The following is a 13,550-nucleotide window of genomic DNA, read 5'->3' on the forward strand; positions in this document are numbered from 1 at the left end:
GTCCATAGGTTGCAAAGAGTCAGACAGGACTGAGCAGCTCACATATTTTGGGAACCAACAACCACTGATGCTCAAATTTATCTGAATTTGGCAACTGAGAGGCCCTTCAGGCTAGCTCCTGGTAACCATTCTAATTAACACTATAGGCTTACACAACCTTATTTGTTTGCGGGCACTTCCTCACTTCCCAGAACAATGAGAGAAGTTGGGCTCATCTGGTACTTCTTCTGCCTAGACTCAGAATCGGCCAAGTTTCCAGAGAGTTTGGGCCCCTTGAATGGGAAACGGTGTTTAGAAGCCATGATTTGTGCACTGGATGTGTTCACTGCTTCTGGACACACTGCTTGGAAGTCTCTGAAGGAGCCAGCTAGTAAACCTGCTTAAAAGGCATGTGTGGTGTATTTCAATATCTGACAGCCTAGACCCCTCTTTACCTTTCTTTTCCTGACCTATCCTAGCTACTCCCGCTTTTTAAAAACTTCTTCTGTATGTAATTTAAAATCAATTTACCTAGTTGCAGAAAACCTTCTTACTGATCTTCCTGTTTAGTCATGTTACATTTTCAAATGCACACACAGACATACACACACTAAGAATGTGACACATACAATCTTGGGAACTGACCTGATGTGGTATGTCACACCACACCCGGAACCATGGAAAGCTTTCTCACTTAAGTCTAATATGCATCATTCATTGAGTTTCTTCTTAAAAGTAATGGATTTTAATCACAGGATCAAGGGTCTTTTTCGCAGGTATCACCTTCCTTCAAGCCTACACAGCATTTGCCTTGCTGAACAACAGACACCCCCACACCCACCCCCCCACACCCCCACACACACTCCTAAGCTTCAGTGGCTCTACTCCTTATTCTCTTTGTCTGCCCTTAAGCAGATTCCTTTACATCCACTCAGGAAAACACAGGTGTTTCCCAAATGTTTGCCTCCTAAAATGTTAATGTCAATAATCTTGTAACATCTTTTTCTAGCTTTCAGTATACTTTCCAGCTCTGGATCTGAATTTCAATTGCACATCAGTCATTTTATCCAGGTTAATACTGGAACTTCATATCAGTGATGCGTCCAAAACTGAACCATTCTCCCACCCCCAGGCAAATCAGGCTCCCTTCTAGATATCCTTATTTTCTCCTGGCTTGTTTCATACTCCAGGCTTTCAAGGTATCCAGATTCTAAAACTCAAAAGCAGCTTTTGATAGTTTCCCCATCTTGGCCTCCAACCAGTGTAGACGTGTCGATTGATCACTGACTTTGAAATCCATTTCATGGTGTTCATTCACACTGCCCCCACTATACTTTATGTTTCCCATTTTCTACTGAAAAACATTCACTTTTCTCAAGCTCCAAGGAGATTGTTTAATAACTGAATCCTTTTTCACACATCCGAAGAGGCAATTAAAAACAGCATCCTAAAATAACATCTTGCAGTGTTATGTTATTAACAAACAGATAAAGTGAGCTTGAAAAATGTCACACTCAAATGTGTGTCACAGTGCAATTCTGAGCTGGAGATGATGCTGAGCGTGAGATGTCGGTAGACAGAAGAGACACCTATATTTATAGACTGGCTGTGTTATGAAGGAAGTGGCTCTTCAGTTTGCCTTGTGTAAAAGAATCCTCTTCCACATCACACCACAAACACTTCAAGAGGTGAGACTCCACTTGGGGCTAAATATTTGTAGAGTGCTTTGCCCACAACCTCGGCAAAAGCACTGTGGACACAGGGCCATCTGTTCGGTCCTGACCACAGGGCATGAGTGCCTTCCACAATGTCCATGGACTGGGTCTCTTCAAAATCCCCACGGTCCTGTTGACCCGCGTGATGCCTGGTCACTTGAAGACCCTTTCAGCACCAGTAAGAGTCTTTCTGTAAATGGTGCCATTTTCTGGGATTGCTGGCTGCAGCACTCAGTAGTGAAAACGTGCCAAAATACAACCACCTAAGATAACGGACCAAGAACGCACACACCGCGGTTGTTGTGCATTGAGTGAAAGAAACGGACAAAGAGAATTCCGTCTTCTCAAGTGGAGCATTCCTGTACAGAAGGAGGGCCACGGGTGTTAATTCAGACACTCCTGCCATGTGTCCCTTTACTCCCTATGGAGACGTGAGCAAATTACATCTCCCCAAGCCTCAGTTTCCCCCAAAATATAAAATAATGATGCTATCGCCTACTCATGGAAAGGAAGGGCACCTCAGGACGTGTTAGTCCTACTTTTCTTTCCCTTTCCTCTTGATTTAATGAAAAATAGCTTTTCCCTACTCCAGCCTGTTAAGTTTCCAAAGTGACTCAAAAATATGTTGCTCCTGTTATAATTTAGCATATGGCTATCAAAATGTGTATAAATATTTTGTCTAAATACATGGATGATGTAGGAACACAATTAATTTCCACTGTTAAAATTTAGACAAAATATTCAACTACTTTATTCTAAGCAAAGTAGAGAAATAGATGTGTCAGATGTGATTTTATTAGACATACTGATGCAAATAAAACCTCCAGTTTTTCTTAAGTATGAAGGTGCATAAGATGCATTTCGCTGCATCTTTCAGAAAATCTGGGTAGGGTCCCCATGATTTCTGCTATAATTCTCTTCTCCATTTAGATTTCTACATGGCCCAAGAAATAAATCTTGCAGTACTGACCCCAGCTTCACAGGCTCCAAAGACAGTCCAGAAGACATTTATCCTGAATTAACTGAAGTTCTCCTACTAACCCTCTCTATCTAGGAATGGAAAGAAAAAGGCAATCAATAACTCTGTGTTTGCCAGAGTGAAGTCCCAGAATAACTGAATCATCAGTGAAAGACTTTTAATTTTATGGGAGAATTAGAGAAGCACAAAATCCATTTCCCACAATGTCAGTGAGTCTAACAAAACAAACAATGAATGCCCCCCAATATTTTCTTGAAAATCTAAAAAGCTTCAGGAAGAAGCAAGACTACTAAAAGCAGGGGTTAGATGTACATAGTCTACCTGCCAAATTTTAATAATAAAAAGAAGAGCGGCGACTGGCATTTTTATAAGACTTGCTAAATATGTAACTAATTTTTGGTACTTTCAAAAGTCAAATTATTACTTACATTTTCTTCAATAATTCTTGTCCTCAAAATCACGTCGCAGTAAAGCTAACCGTCCTTGCTGTCACTAATATGAAAATTCGTTGCCCCACCATAAGTGAGACTTATGAAAACGTCATACTGAACCATGAAAATGGGATTTTAAAGGTATTTGTGCATGTCACTAGAAGTAGCAAATAATAAGAAAATAATAACAACAACCTCAGACCAGTAAGGAATTTTTTTAATTAGATTTTAATTTATTTCCAGAGCCCCATAGACACCTTGAAGAATACACTTTATCATTACCTTGGTTTTTTATACACAAAATAGAATTTTCTTAGTGACAATGTGATAAAAGAAAAACAGCTGTATTTCTTTTGAGGCACCGCTAATTACATTTAAAAAATAAAATGTTCAAAAGTCAGAGAGGAGAAAAAATTAAATTGCAAGTAAATATTTCCTTTTTAGCATGCAAACGATTCTGAACATCGACTTCACTTCTCTTCTGCTTCCAGTGTAGTCTGACTTGATGTGATGCACTGCGTAATTAGTTGCTTACAGTATTAGGAAACAGTAAGCAAAGCATGACTGCACTCCTACTCCAGTCAAATGCTTTCCGATATAGGGAGCTTCTCCACACTCTTCTCACTAGCTTCTTTTTTAAAAAGCTGCTTTAAAACTGTTCTAGTAAAGAAGCAGTTATCCATATAGCACGTGGTTGTTCTAGCTAGGAAAATATATTTTTTTGTATATCAGATGTAGTGCATTATTTTTGTATCCCCTTATTTTCACCTTCTAATGGCATCATCAGTTTGCACAAGTTTGGAAACTCTTTTAACCACTAACCTTTCATTACAATTAGAAAAAATAAACTATGTTTTTTTTAAAGCAATATATCTATTGTAGTTAAAAGAGTGCCTTTATAAATATGTGTTTGAAACCTTTCCCCCTTATATACCAGCATCACCATGTAGCTGCTTCATCCACACCAAGAAAAAAATTAGTGTGCTCCTTGCTAGCTTATAATCATGTAGGAAAAAATATGAAATGATTAAATGTCTATTTTTTATGATTAAAATTTCTTCATTTAAAAATTCTTGGACAGACCACACACTCAAGACAGAACTCTGACTAGGGTTTTCTTTCTCTACAATGTTCAAGAGTGGGACATACAATATAAAGTTAATGCAGTGATCCTGGATTTTCAAAATGTCCAAATTTTGGCATCCCCTAGAAAAGTTCTAGCAAATGTAGAAGGCGGCTTTAAATGTGTGATTTATTTATTTGTCACATTCAGGTAATAAAATAAAGTCAGTTAGTGGTCCCGCAGCCACTTTAAATTTATGTGTCTTCTTTCCCTCATCCTCTGCCTTCATTCCAAACCCTCTCTCTTGAAGCCAAATATTTATTTTGCTGTCAGTAAGCAGTTAAAAGTAATCTGCATGATTAAGATGATCAGAATCAAAGTGGGTTGCTTGCTGAATTTAACATTATTTTTCCATGAGAAACCAGTAGGCGGTGCTAAATCTTGGAAGCCATATTCAAAGATTTTAAACCAACACACAGAGTTGTAGAATCCCCAGCATAATTTATGGAGGAGGAGATTTCAAAATTTCAATATAATAGAAATTTAACATAAGTATGTAGTATAATGAACAAGCAATATTTAGTGAAAACCTAATACGACTAAAGGCTCTTAGCATGATCTTTACAAAATTCAAAGCACAACTACTGTATCTGTTCCCACTTGAAATCTTATGAATATCTTCCATCCCATCAGGGTTTCAATCTCATTTGGAAATATCACACATTGCAGTCTGCGTTCTGTACCAGCCTTAAGACAGTTACCCCACCTTAGGGCAGCAAGTGATCCTCATAATGAAAATTATGGTTTGATACTCAAGCTTTGTTTCTCATTCACTGTTTCTCTCTTCTAAAGTAACTAGATGACGTACAGTACATACAACCTACAAAGAAATGTTATACACATGCATTGTCTTGCATTTTTACATAAATGAGCATTTCTACTTACATAATACTTTATTATGATGAAAGTTATTTAAAAAACAGAATGTTCCAAGTGGCATTTTAAATGATTTGCTCCCTGTTTAAACCACATGAAAGACTATATTTTAGTAGTATGCTTACCACAACCAAAAAAAATAAAAACTTAAAGCTTTATTACATAATACTTGTGTCAAATCTTAGAACTATGCCTTTCAGAGTATCAAGCCTGGAGGTCCACACACAGGGCTTAAACTATCTTCCTTATATAAATGCAACAGGACTTTCTTAACAGAGAAAAGCTACCCTACATACAAGAGTAACACACATTGATTGCTACATTCAAAGATCTCTGAAATGGGACAATGCATTGTGAATTTAAAAAATACATAGCTTTCTAGACATTACGATAATTTTTAACCTGCTACAGATAAATGACTTGTCCTCCTCCGTTACCACAAAGAGTAAAGAAACACAGTCATAAAACTTCATTCCACAAACTGAGCTTAGAGACTTAAATATTTGTTTGAAAAAAGCCATAGCATATGTCATTAACATGTTTATTATGGGCTCTGGATTTAGTTTTTATGCCTATAGATAACCTAGAAGAAAACCTAATCTGAGAAGTAAATTATTCCACTCGCCTTTATATTTATTTTAATAGAATCCAAGCTCTACACTCCAGAATCAAATCATTTAAATAATGACCTCCAGACTTTAAGATTTAAAGTATAACACAAAATTTGTTTGGACAGCAAGTTTTCCAACAGATTCTGTCACTGTGTTAAGTACAGAGAAAGCTTTTGATTAGCAACCGTGGTGCATCTCCAAGAAGTAGTACCAGATTACCCCGGGAACCGAACACGACGATCATAAAACATAAACTCCATAGAACACATTCAACACTGAGTTCTGTGCTCTGCCACCAACACAACGGACTCTATCACCACCATCACAAATCCCAAGCCCTGTCCTGTGCCGGGCTCTCAGGGGAAACCCTTTGCGACCACCATCAGGTGGTTAAAAAGAGGGACAATACATTGTCCCTTTACCACTCCTCCTATGGGTGTAGCCTCATTCATGCAAACTGGCGCTTTCATCCTCAACATGAAACCCAACTGACCATCACGGAAAGTAGCGATCTCCTCCACCTTGGAAGACGCCAGGCACTTAAACCCAGAGCAACAAACACCACGGGGAAAGCAAAGCTCCAAAGACACCACCGCCGAAGAAAGCAAACGGGCAAAACAGGCAGGGGAAAACCGAGTGCGTTGTTGACTCAAGGCAGAGGAGCAGCGGGCGCCGCGCCATCGGGAGCCACCGCCGGGATGTGGAGAGGTCGGGGCCCGGGCCCTCGGCCAGAAGCCGGCGCCTCCGGAGGACGCGGCACGGCCGCTGCTGCCCGCGGTCTCCCGGGCGCCCCCGGCCCGGCCCGCGCCCGCGCCCCGCGCTCCTGCGGCTCCGCAAGTGGCCCTCGGAGAACTTACCCGGCCGCCCGGCGCCGCCCGGGGCGCAGACGCCTCCCGCCGACCGAGGGGCGGCGTTTCACGCTCATTCAGAAGCAGCCCAGGCCGGCCACGGACCCGGGCTTCCCCCGGCTCCCGGCGCGGCTTCCCCACCGCGGGCTCGGACGCTGCCCGGGGCCGCGAGCGCGCACACACACACACACACACACACACACACACACACACACACACACACGTTTCTTTGCCAGGACCAGAGTTGCCATTGCAAACCCGGGAAACGCCTCCAAAGGGACCAAGTACCTGCTCTGTGCGAGCTGCTCAGCTGTTCACTTCATCTTCCGTTGACAAGGAAACCAAACCGCACTTCATTTTTTTTTTTTCCCAGAAAAACCTTCCACTGCCATCATTTGAAAATGGATTTACAGGGAGGGGAGAGGGAGGAAGAAGGGATAATATAGATATAGATATCAGGATATCTTTCATAAAATGATCTTGGGTTTTTGTTTTTTTAAAAAAAAAGGCAGATGTGCAAAAGTCACACTTAATTTAAAGGAGGAAAAAAAAGTATTTGCTTAAAAATAATCCCAGGAACCAGCTGCAAGAAAAGTTTCATGTTATCAATGGATATCAAAAACAAGTAGGGGGAAAAAAAAAAACAAAAAACAAAAACGAATTTGTTCTCCCCGGCTTCCAAAAAAGAGCACACACACACAAAAAATAAATAAGAAAATTCATGTCTTTGCTCAGTGGTTTGTATTCGTATAGCAAAACCACAAACTTGTAAACACTGCCGCAAGATCCCACCTATACAAAAATCTTATCAGAAAAATAGTATGCAAAAAAAAAGAGTTAGAAACATGCTTTTATTTGTACAAAGGGGGAAAAAAAACAGGCACCATACTTCATATCGCTTTTTCCTTCAAACCAGTTGCACGTTTTGCTGGACTTGGGAGTCGCTCCTCGCGGGCACGGTCGCCGCGGACTCCCAGACGCAGCGCCTCGTCTACAGAACCGTCGCATGCTAGAAAAACTTGGATTCAGGAAAAGGCTCAAAACCATGCTCCTCCAGCTTTCCCAAATGCAAACAATAATCAAAGAAGTGGAGAAAAAAGAAGAAGAAGAAGAAGGAGAAAAAACAAAAACACAAAAACAAAGGGGGGGCAAAAATAAAAATTAAAAAAAAAGAAGAAGAAGAAGAGGACAAGAATGCCACTGAGAAGGTACTCACCGAGCGGGAGTAAAATGTTGGAATAAAAATGAGATTTAGGATAAAATACAGTATGGCGGTGGAAGAAGGACTGAAGCGCGTGTTTCTCTGTCTCTGCCTCGGGCACTGACACGTGACTCGGAGCCGGGCTGACTCGCAGGCACGGCCGGGGGGGACCCGGGCTGCCAAGTGGGGGGGCCCGCCGAGCCCCACTCCGGCGGCGGCGGCGGCGGCGGCGGCTGGGAGCGCGGAGCCCGGAGCCCGCGAGCGGCAGCTCCCGGCGAGGCGGCTCCGCTGTGAGCCCGGACGAGCAGGTGCCGCTCACGCGGGCGCTAGGCACACGCACACGCACACGCAGGGCGGGCGAGAGGGGGCGCAGCGCGGGGCCGGCCGCGGCTAGCAAGGCCCGGGCACCGCCGCCCACGGCGGGGAGCGCGCGCCCTGGGGCAGCTGGGGGTCGCCGATCGCACGCCCGGGAGGAAGCCACCAACTTGCCGCCCACCTCCAACTTGTTGTCGCTCGCCACTTCCCCTGTTCGCCTCTGTTTTCCACACCAGGGTGGTCACCTGCGGAGAGATGCCAACCCTCTCTCTCCAGAAGTTTCACTGTGAACGCGCGATCGAACGCACCCACTGCGCCCTCCCCGCACCCCCCGATTTCTCGCCCGATCCCTCCCCAGCTGCCCTCGCCTCTGCGGTTCCCCACCCGCCCCCCGGATCTGCGCGCCCCCCTCGCGGATCTCGGGGAGCCTGGCTCGGCGCGCTACCGGGGGGCGTTGTCAGGGGCCTTGACTGCCAGCAGCGCGCAGGGCATCTCTCCGACCGGGCACACCGGCAGTTGGAAAGACAAAACGAAATCTCCGCGTTAGGCAGCCGGGTCCCGCGCTTCTTCCCGCGGACGGGGGTCCCGATCGTCCGTTGGCTCGGGGACCGGGCATGGTCGGCCTCGTCGCGCGCGCGCGCGCCTACCGGCGCCCGGGGGAGGTCCTGCCCGGCGGTAGAGGCCCGGGCCCGACTCCTGCCCAAGTTGCGGGCCGGAGCTGGAAGTCCCAGGGGCGGCGCGGGGGACAGCGGAGAGCCCGGGTCACGGGTCCCCGGGAAGTGGGGGGGTCTCGGCGGAGAGAGGACCGGGAGGCGGCGGCGCACCCCGCCGGAGCCCAGGTGGCAAAGCCATGGATCGTGAAGGTGAGGGCGACGCGGGGATTTCTCCACCTGCTCCTGGCTTTAGGAAGCCGGTCGCCTGAACAAAGATCCCATCGGCCAATCGCTGGATGCACTGAGCATCTGCTCTTGCTGCCTGTTCAAGAATCAGTTTTCTGAGCACTGGAAGACATCTATTTTTTTTTTCTTCGTATTTGTGCACTAGTAATATCAGGTCCGTCCCCCGTGCTGCTTTGGATCTGGGTTGTGTGGCATTAATTGGCACTGCTCTGTTTGAGAAGGAGCAATTAACACACTAATGCAGTTCACAGATTGCCGCCCCTGATCTATATCTCCGTGTTTCCAGTGTTGACTGTTAAGATAACACGCCTCCATCGAAGATGATCTAACCTGGACAGTTCTGAAAATTAAGTACACATCTAGGACAAAAAATATTCCTCAAGCATTCTGGTTCAGAATTCATTGGCCAAATGAAGTATGAATCCACAATTTCAATAAAAGAAACAAAATAACCTTTAAGATATCATTAAATATTGATTTTGATGAGTTGCCAACTGTACCCCCACTTATTATCCCTACTTTAAAGTGAGAGTTGCTGATTAGAAATACTGACTGAGAAAGATGAATCCTTCAAAGTGGACCTGGTAATTTTGGAAGCCCTGTTAAGTTATATTCAGAAATGGCAGGATTTTAAGCTGGATCGTATAGAACAAACACTGTGCTTTTCACTTGCAAAATACCTTGGGCTTCTTTAAAAAAATAAATAAATAAGATCTCTCCAAATGTTGTCTTTTTCTTCTCTGAGTCATGAATTAGTTCTTTTCTGCCATTAAGCCCTTAGTTTGCTAAATTTTCCTCCCATTTCAAAAAATACCTGATTCTAATAATTTAATAAGAAAACATTCTTTTAATACACATTTTTCAGTGTTCAAATGTGAGAAACTCCACTTTAAAAATGAGTTTTGAACCCTTAAACTAGGTTGGGCAGTGCCTAGGTTTTAGAAAGTTATTCAAGAAGAACTTTGAAAAACAAGCTGTTTAGAATTACACTGCAGTAATGGCCGTCAGCCAATCACAGTGATTGTCAGACTTTTATTATTCAATAAAATGACTCCCCTTTATGTTAAATGCAGTTCTGCTGAAGAAAAAGCAAGACATCAATATCCTCTCTGCTTTTTTCCATTTACTTATGTAATTACAGTAAGGTGCTCAAAATATTCCACTTATTTCCAGCATGCCATTTTCTTTTTTTAAGTTGCATCATCAAAAATAAACAAACTTAGACCAAGGGAACTAGTATTCACTGAACAAAGCCTCTCATTTAGTTCTTCCTCCTGCTGCATGACATTGATACTGTTATACTCATTTTACAGATTAGGAAAATAAAGTCAGAGGAAGTAAGAAATTTGTCAAGCATTCCATTGTTAGTATTATAGGTGGAACTGGACCAAACTTTTATCTAGTTTTCCAGGTAGAATAAAATATTTCCAAAAAATACAAGGAAGTATTTTTAGAATAAAATACTAAATATTTTCAAATACTGCTGCTGATGCCAGTTAATAAAGATATGCTATTCTAAATTAAGTAAGTAGATCTAAAATAAATATGTGGGAACTGATTTGGCTATATTATTGCCCACATATTTTCATTCACTTTTCTGATTTCATAAGACAGATGGAGAAGGAAATAAATCTTCAAAAGCAGAGATGAAGGGGTTAAGTTTTTTGTTTAGCATAAATCTGTACAAGCAAATGTGGTCATGTATATCCTGGTCACATCTTCAGGAGTTAATGAAAGAAACTTCTTAAAGCAAAGTTGCAATTATGAACTGTGACCTTTTATTAATATATCTATTCTGAACCAAGTTATGAAAGAATCATAATTGAAAAGTATACTATAAAGTATACGAAGTTTGCAATAAGACAAACAAATGATGATTAAGAAAAATCTATTTTGAAGTCTATGCTACATAATCTCAATGTTTTTCCCATTAGAAAATATTGAAATACGTGAATCATATGTGCACACATATATTTGACAAATGAATATATACTTAAAAATTATGTGCTACAATATCTTGGATTCAGTGTACAGTTTTACATCCAGGGCCCTCAAGTCATTTGCTTCTGTTTTGCTTGACAATTTTTTCACAACAGTGATTTTAATTTTTTCATTCATTTTACTTTTTTCCCATTATATGTGCAATATCTGCCTATCAACATACTTCCCTTATGCTTCTCTTTCAAGTTTAGATGGCCTCTTTTACTTTTTCCCAAACTTCTACTGGAGGAACTGCAAATGCCAAAACTTGTCAAATACTTTTGGTCAAAGTCGTTAAAAGATATGAAAATAAATAGTAACAATGCAAGATGGCATGAGTGAAATAAGGAAGAAAGAACTATCAAAGTTTCTGTATAATTTAATATTTAAAAGATATTTTATTCTTCACATATTTTGTAGAATTCAAAAAATCAGATATGTAGAATGAAATACATATAAAATTCTCTATAATGTGTGTACACTCATAATTATTTCCATATAAATTTAATAAAATGCTTATATTTCTAAGACGATTAAAACACATTAACGTGACTACTAATACTCTCATTTTGAATGTGTTTATTTTGTATTAACTAGATTGAGTGTAGTTCTGTGATAAAGTGACCTCAAGTGGGTACGCAAAAAAGCCCTGATGAGTTTCCTGATAAACACACTTTAGACACAGAGAGGAAACAGAGCGGTAGATGACATGTTCAGTGTTCTGCACCATTTATTATTATTCATTGATTGCTAATGTGTCAATCATCCATTCTAAAGAGGGTATAAATTATGTCAGTTTTTAAATTTAGAAGCCACAGGTTTATCCACAGTATCTCTTTATATTCCAAGAGTTAAAGATGAAAACGTGACAATCCTAGAGTCAGAAACGGGCCTCTGAATAGATCAAAAATATTGTCGGTTTTAAAACATTCTCTTCTGCATTAACATAATATAAAGTAATAGAGAGCCTGAAAAGGACAAACAAGGAGAAATCATGCAAAACAAAGCAAAACACAAGTGAAAAATATCAGAAAAGGAAAATACGTGCTATTTAATAACTGCTTGCTATGTTTTAGCTGCTTGACAAATGTACTGCTATAAAATCTTCATAATTAGAAACTCAGATTCTAAGACTCTGCTCAGGGACACAGGAATGAAAAAAAAAAGTTTAAAAAGGAACAGAAGAGCTTTCCTATCTAGTGAGAGAGCTAAAGGCCCCGCAGTGGGGAAATAGCTTTAATGACACAGCACCTTCACTACAGCGAAGAAACTCAGAAAACGATAGTGGGTGGAGGGCGCTAGTGGAGGAGAATGAATTCTGGGCAGAAAGAAGGGCGGGAGGGATGAAGGAAAGGAAGAAGGGAACAAGGGCGGAGGAGAGGAGGAGGGAGGAAGAGAAGGTGTGGGACCAGGAGCGGCCGGCTGGTGGAACTGGAAAATCTTCCCCCAGAGACACAACGTGAGGAACGTAAGACGAGTGCACGCGGTGGACAGACTTGGGTCACGCGGAGGAGGCCTGAAAGACGGGTGACCGAAAGCGCGTTAGAGAAACACTGCAAACTTTGCAACATGTTTCTTTGGTGAAGCTGAATGTTGCCTGAAAACTCCAGAAAACAATCTTGCTGAGGTTAACAAAACTGTATAGCAGCAGAAGTAACATTTTTTTAAGAGAGAGAACACCAGAAAGAGCTATCTTCATTTGTGTTCAAAGATCAAGAAATTGATTTATCCTGTGACCCAGACTGGCAACAGAAGTCAGTATGGTTTCACTGGAAAAACAATTCTGCCTAAGGAGAAGAATCCTGAAGATGCATGAGGAAAAATGTGCATTTTACTGCGTCCACAAAGATCTCAAATTGACAAGTATGAAATAACTCCTTAATGTACACTGCTATAGTTGCATAGTTAAAGGTATGATTCTCCCATTGATTTTTTTAAATCTTTGTTTACTTGTATGTTTTAAAACATGGGGCTTAGAGATGATCTGCTTTTAAGTATCAGTATTAATTTAATTAAACTCTCAACTTTTTTTTTTCCTTTAAGGTAAGGGTTATTCATTTGCTGTTTGTTTAAGGATTATAGCATTCAAGAGATGAATGCCTAAGATTAGTTTCCTATTATTAACCAACTCCTGTCAAGAGGCACTTTTAATTTCCATGACATTTAGTTATTTCTATTAATATAAAGCTTACATTTTAAAACAAAATTTTTCTAGAAATGAGATTGAGTTTTCACAAGCCAGGTAAGTACAGTAAAATCATTTTATGCTGATAAATTCTGTAACCATATACACTGTAAGCCTCTTCCTCCAGAATTGGGCCCTTAAATAATCAATATTCGCTCCTGTACATGTTTTGTACTAACAAATGTGTGAATAGGCCTTTGGTTAAAAAATGATTACAGAAGATAATTAAATCTCAGTTGTGACATGTGTAGCTTTGTATTTTCCAAATTCCCATTGTGGTCGCATTGAAATAATAAAGAGGTTGTTTTTATGTAAATGTTATGTTTTATATTCTTAATTTCCTCTGATATTCTCTATTCTCTTTTGTCTATCTCAGAACTCTTCTATCTTCCTATATATATTCATTGT

General features: G+C 41.2%; 1 protein-coding gene across 6 annotated transcripts in view; it reads right to left on the reverse strand.

The window, feature by feature from the left end:
- The window catches only part of RALYL (RALY RNA binding protein like), an 818,932-nt gene extending 810,200 nt beyond the window's left edge, over nt 1-8,732 (reverse strand). The window contains exons 1-2 of one of the 6 annotated variants that reach the window (XM_027561648.1): nt 7,779-7,867; nt 6,851-6,947 (exon numbers count right to left, since the gene is read on the reverse strand). The gene's annotated coding sequence lies outside the window, so the exon portion shown is untranslated. Of the gene's footprint in view, nt 1-6,571; nt 6,743-6,850; nt 6,948-7,778; nt 7,989-8,523 lie in introns of those variants that run through there. The other 5 variants (XM_027561653.1, XM_027561650.1, XM_027561649.1 and 2 more) reach the window with 5 other exon arrangements.
- Between the last annotated feature and the right edge of the window lie 4,818 nt (nt 8,733-13,550).

This window comes from Bos indicus x Bos taurus, chromosome 14 (assembly GCF_003369695.1).
Source record: "Bos indicus x Bos taurus breed Angus x Brahman F1 hybrid chromosome 14, Bos_hybrid_MaternalHap_v2.0, whole genome shotgun sequence".
Lineage (NCBI taxonomy): Eukaryota > Metazoa > Chordata > Mammalia > Artiodactyla > Bovidae > Bos > Bos indicus x Bos taurus.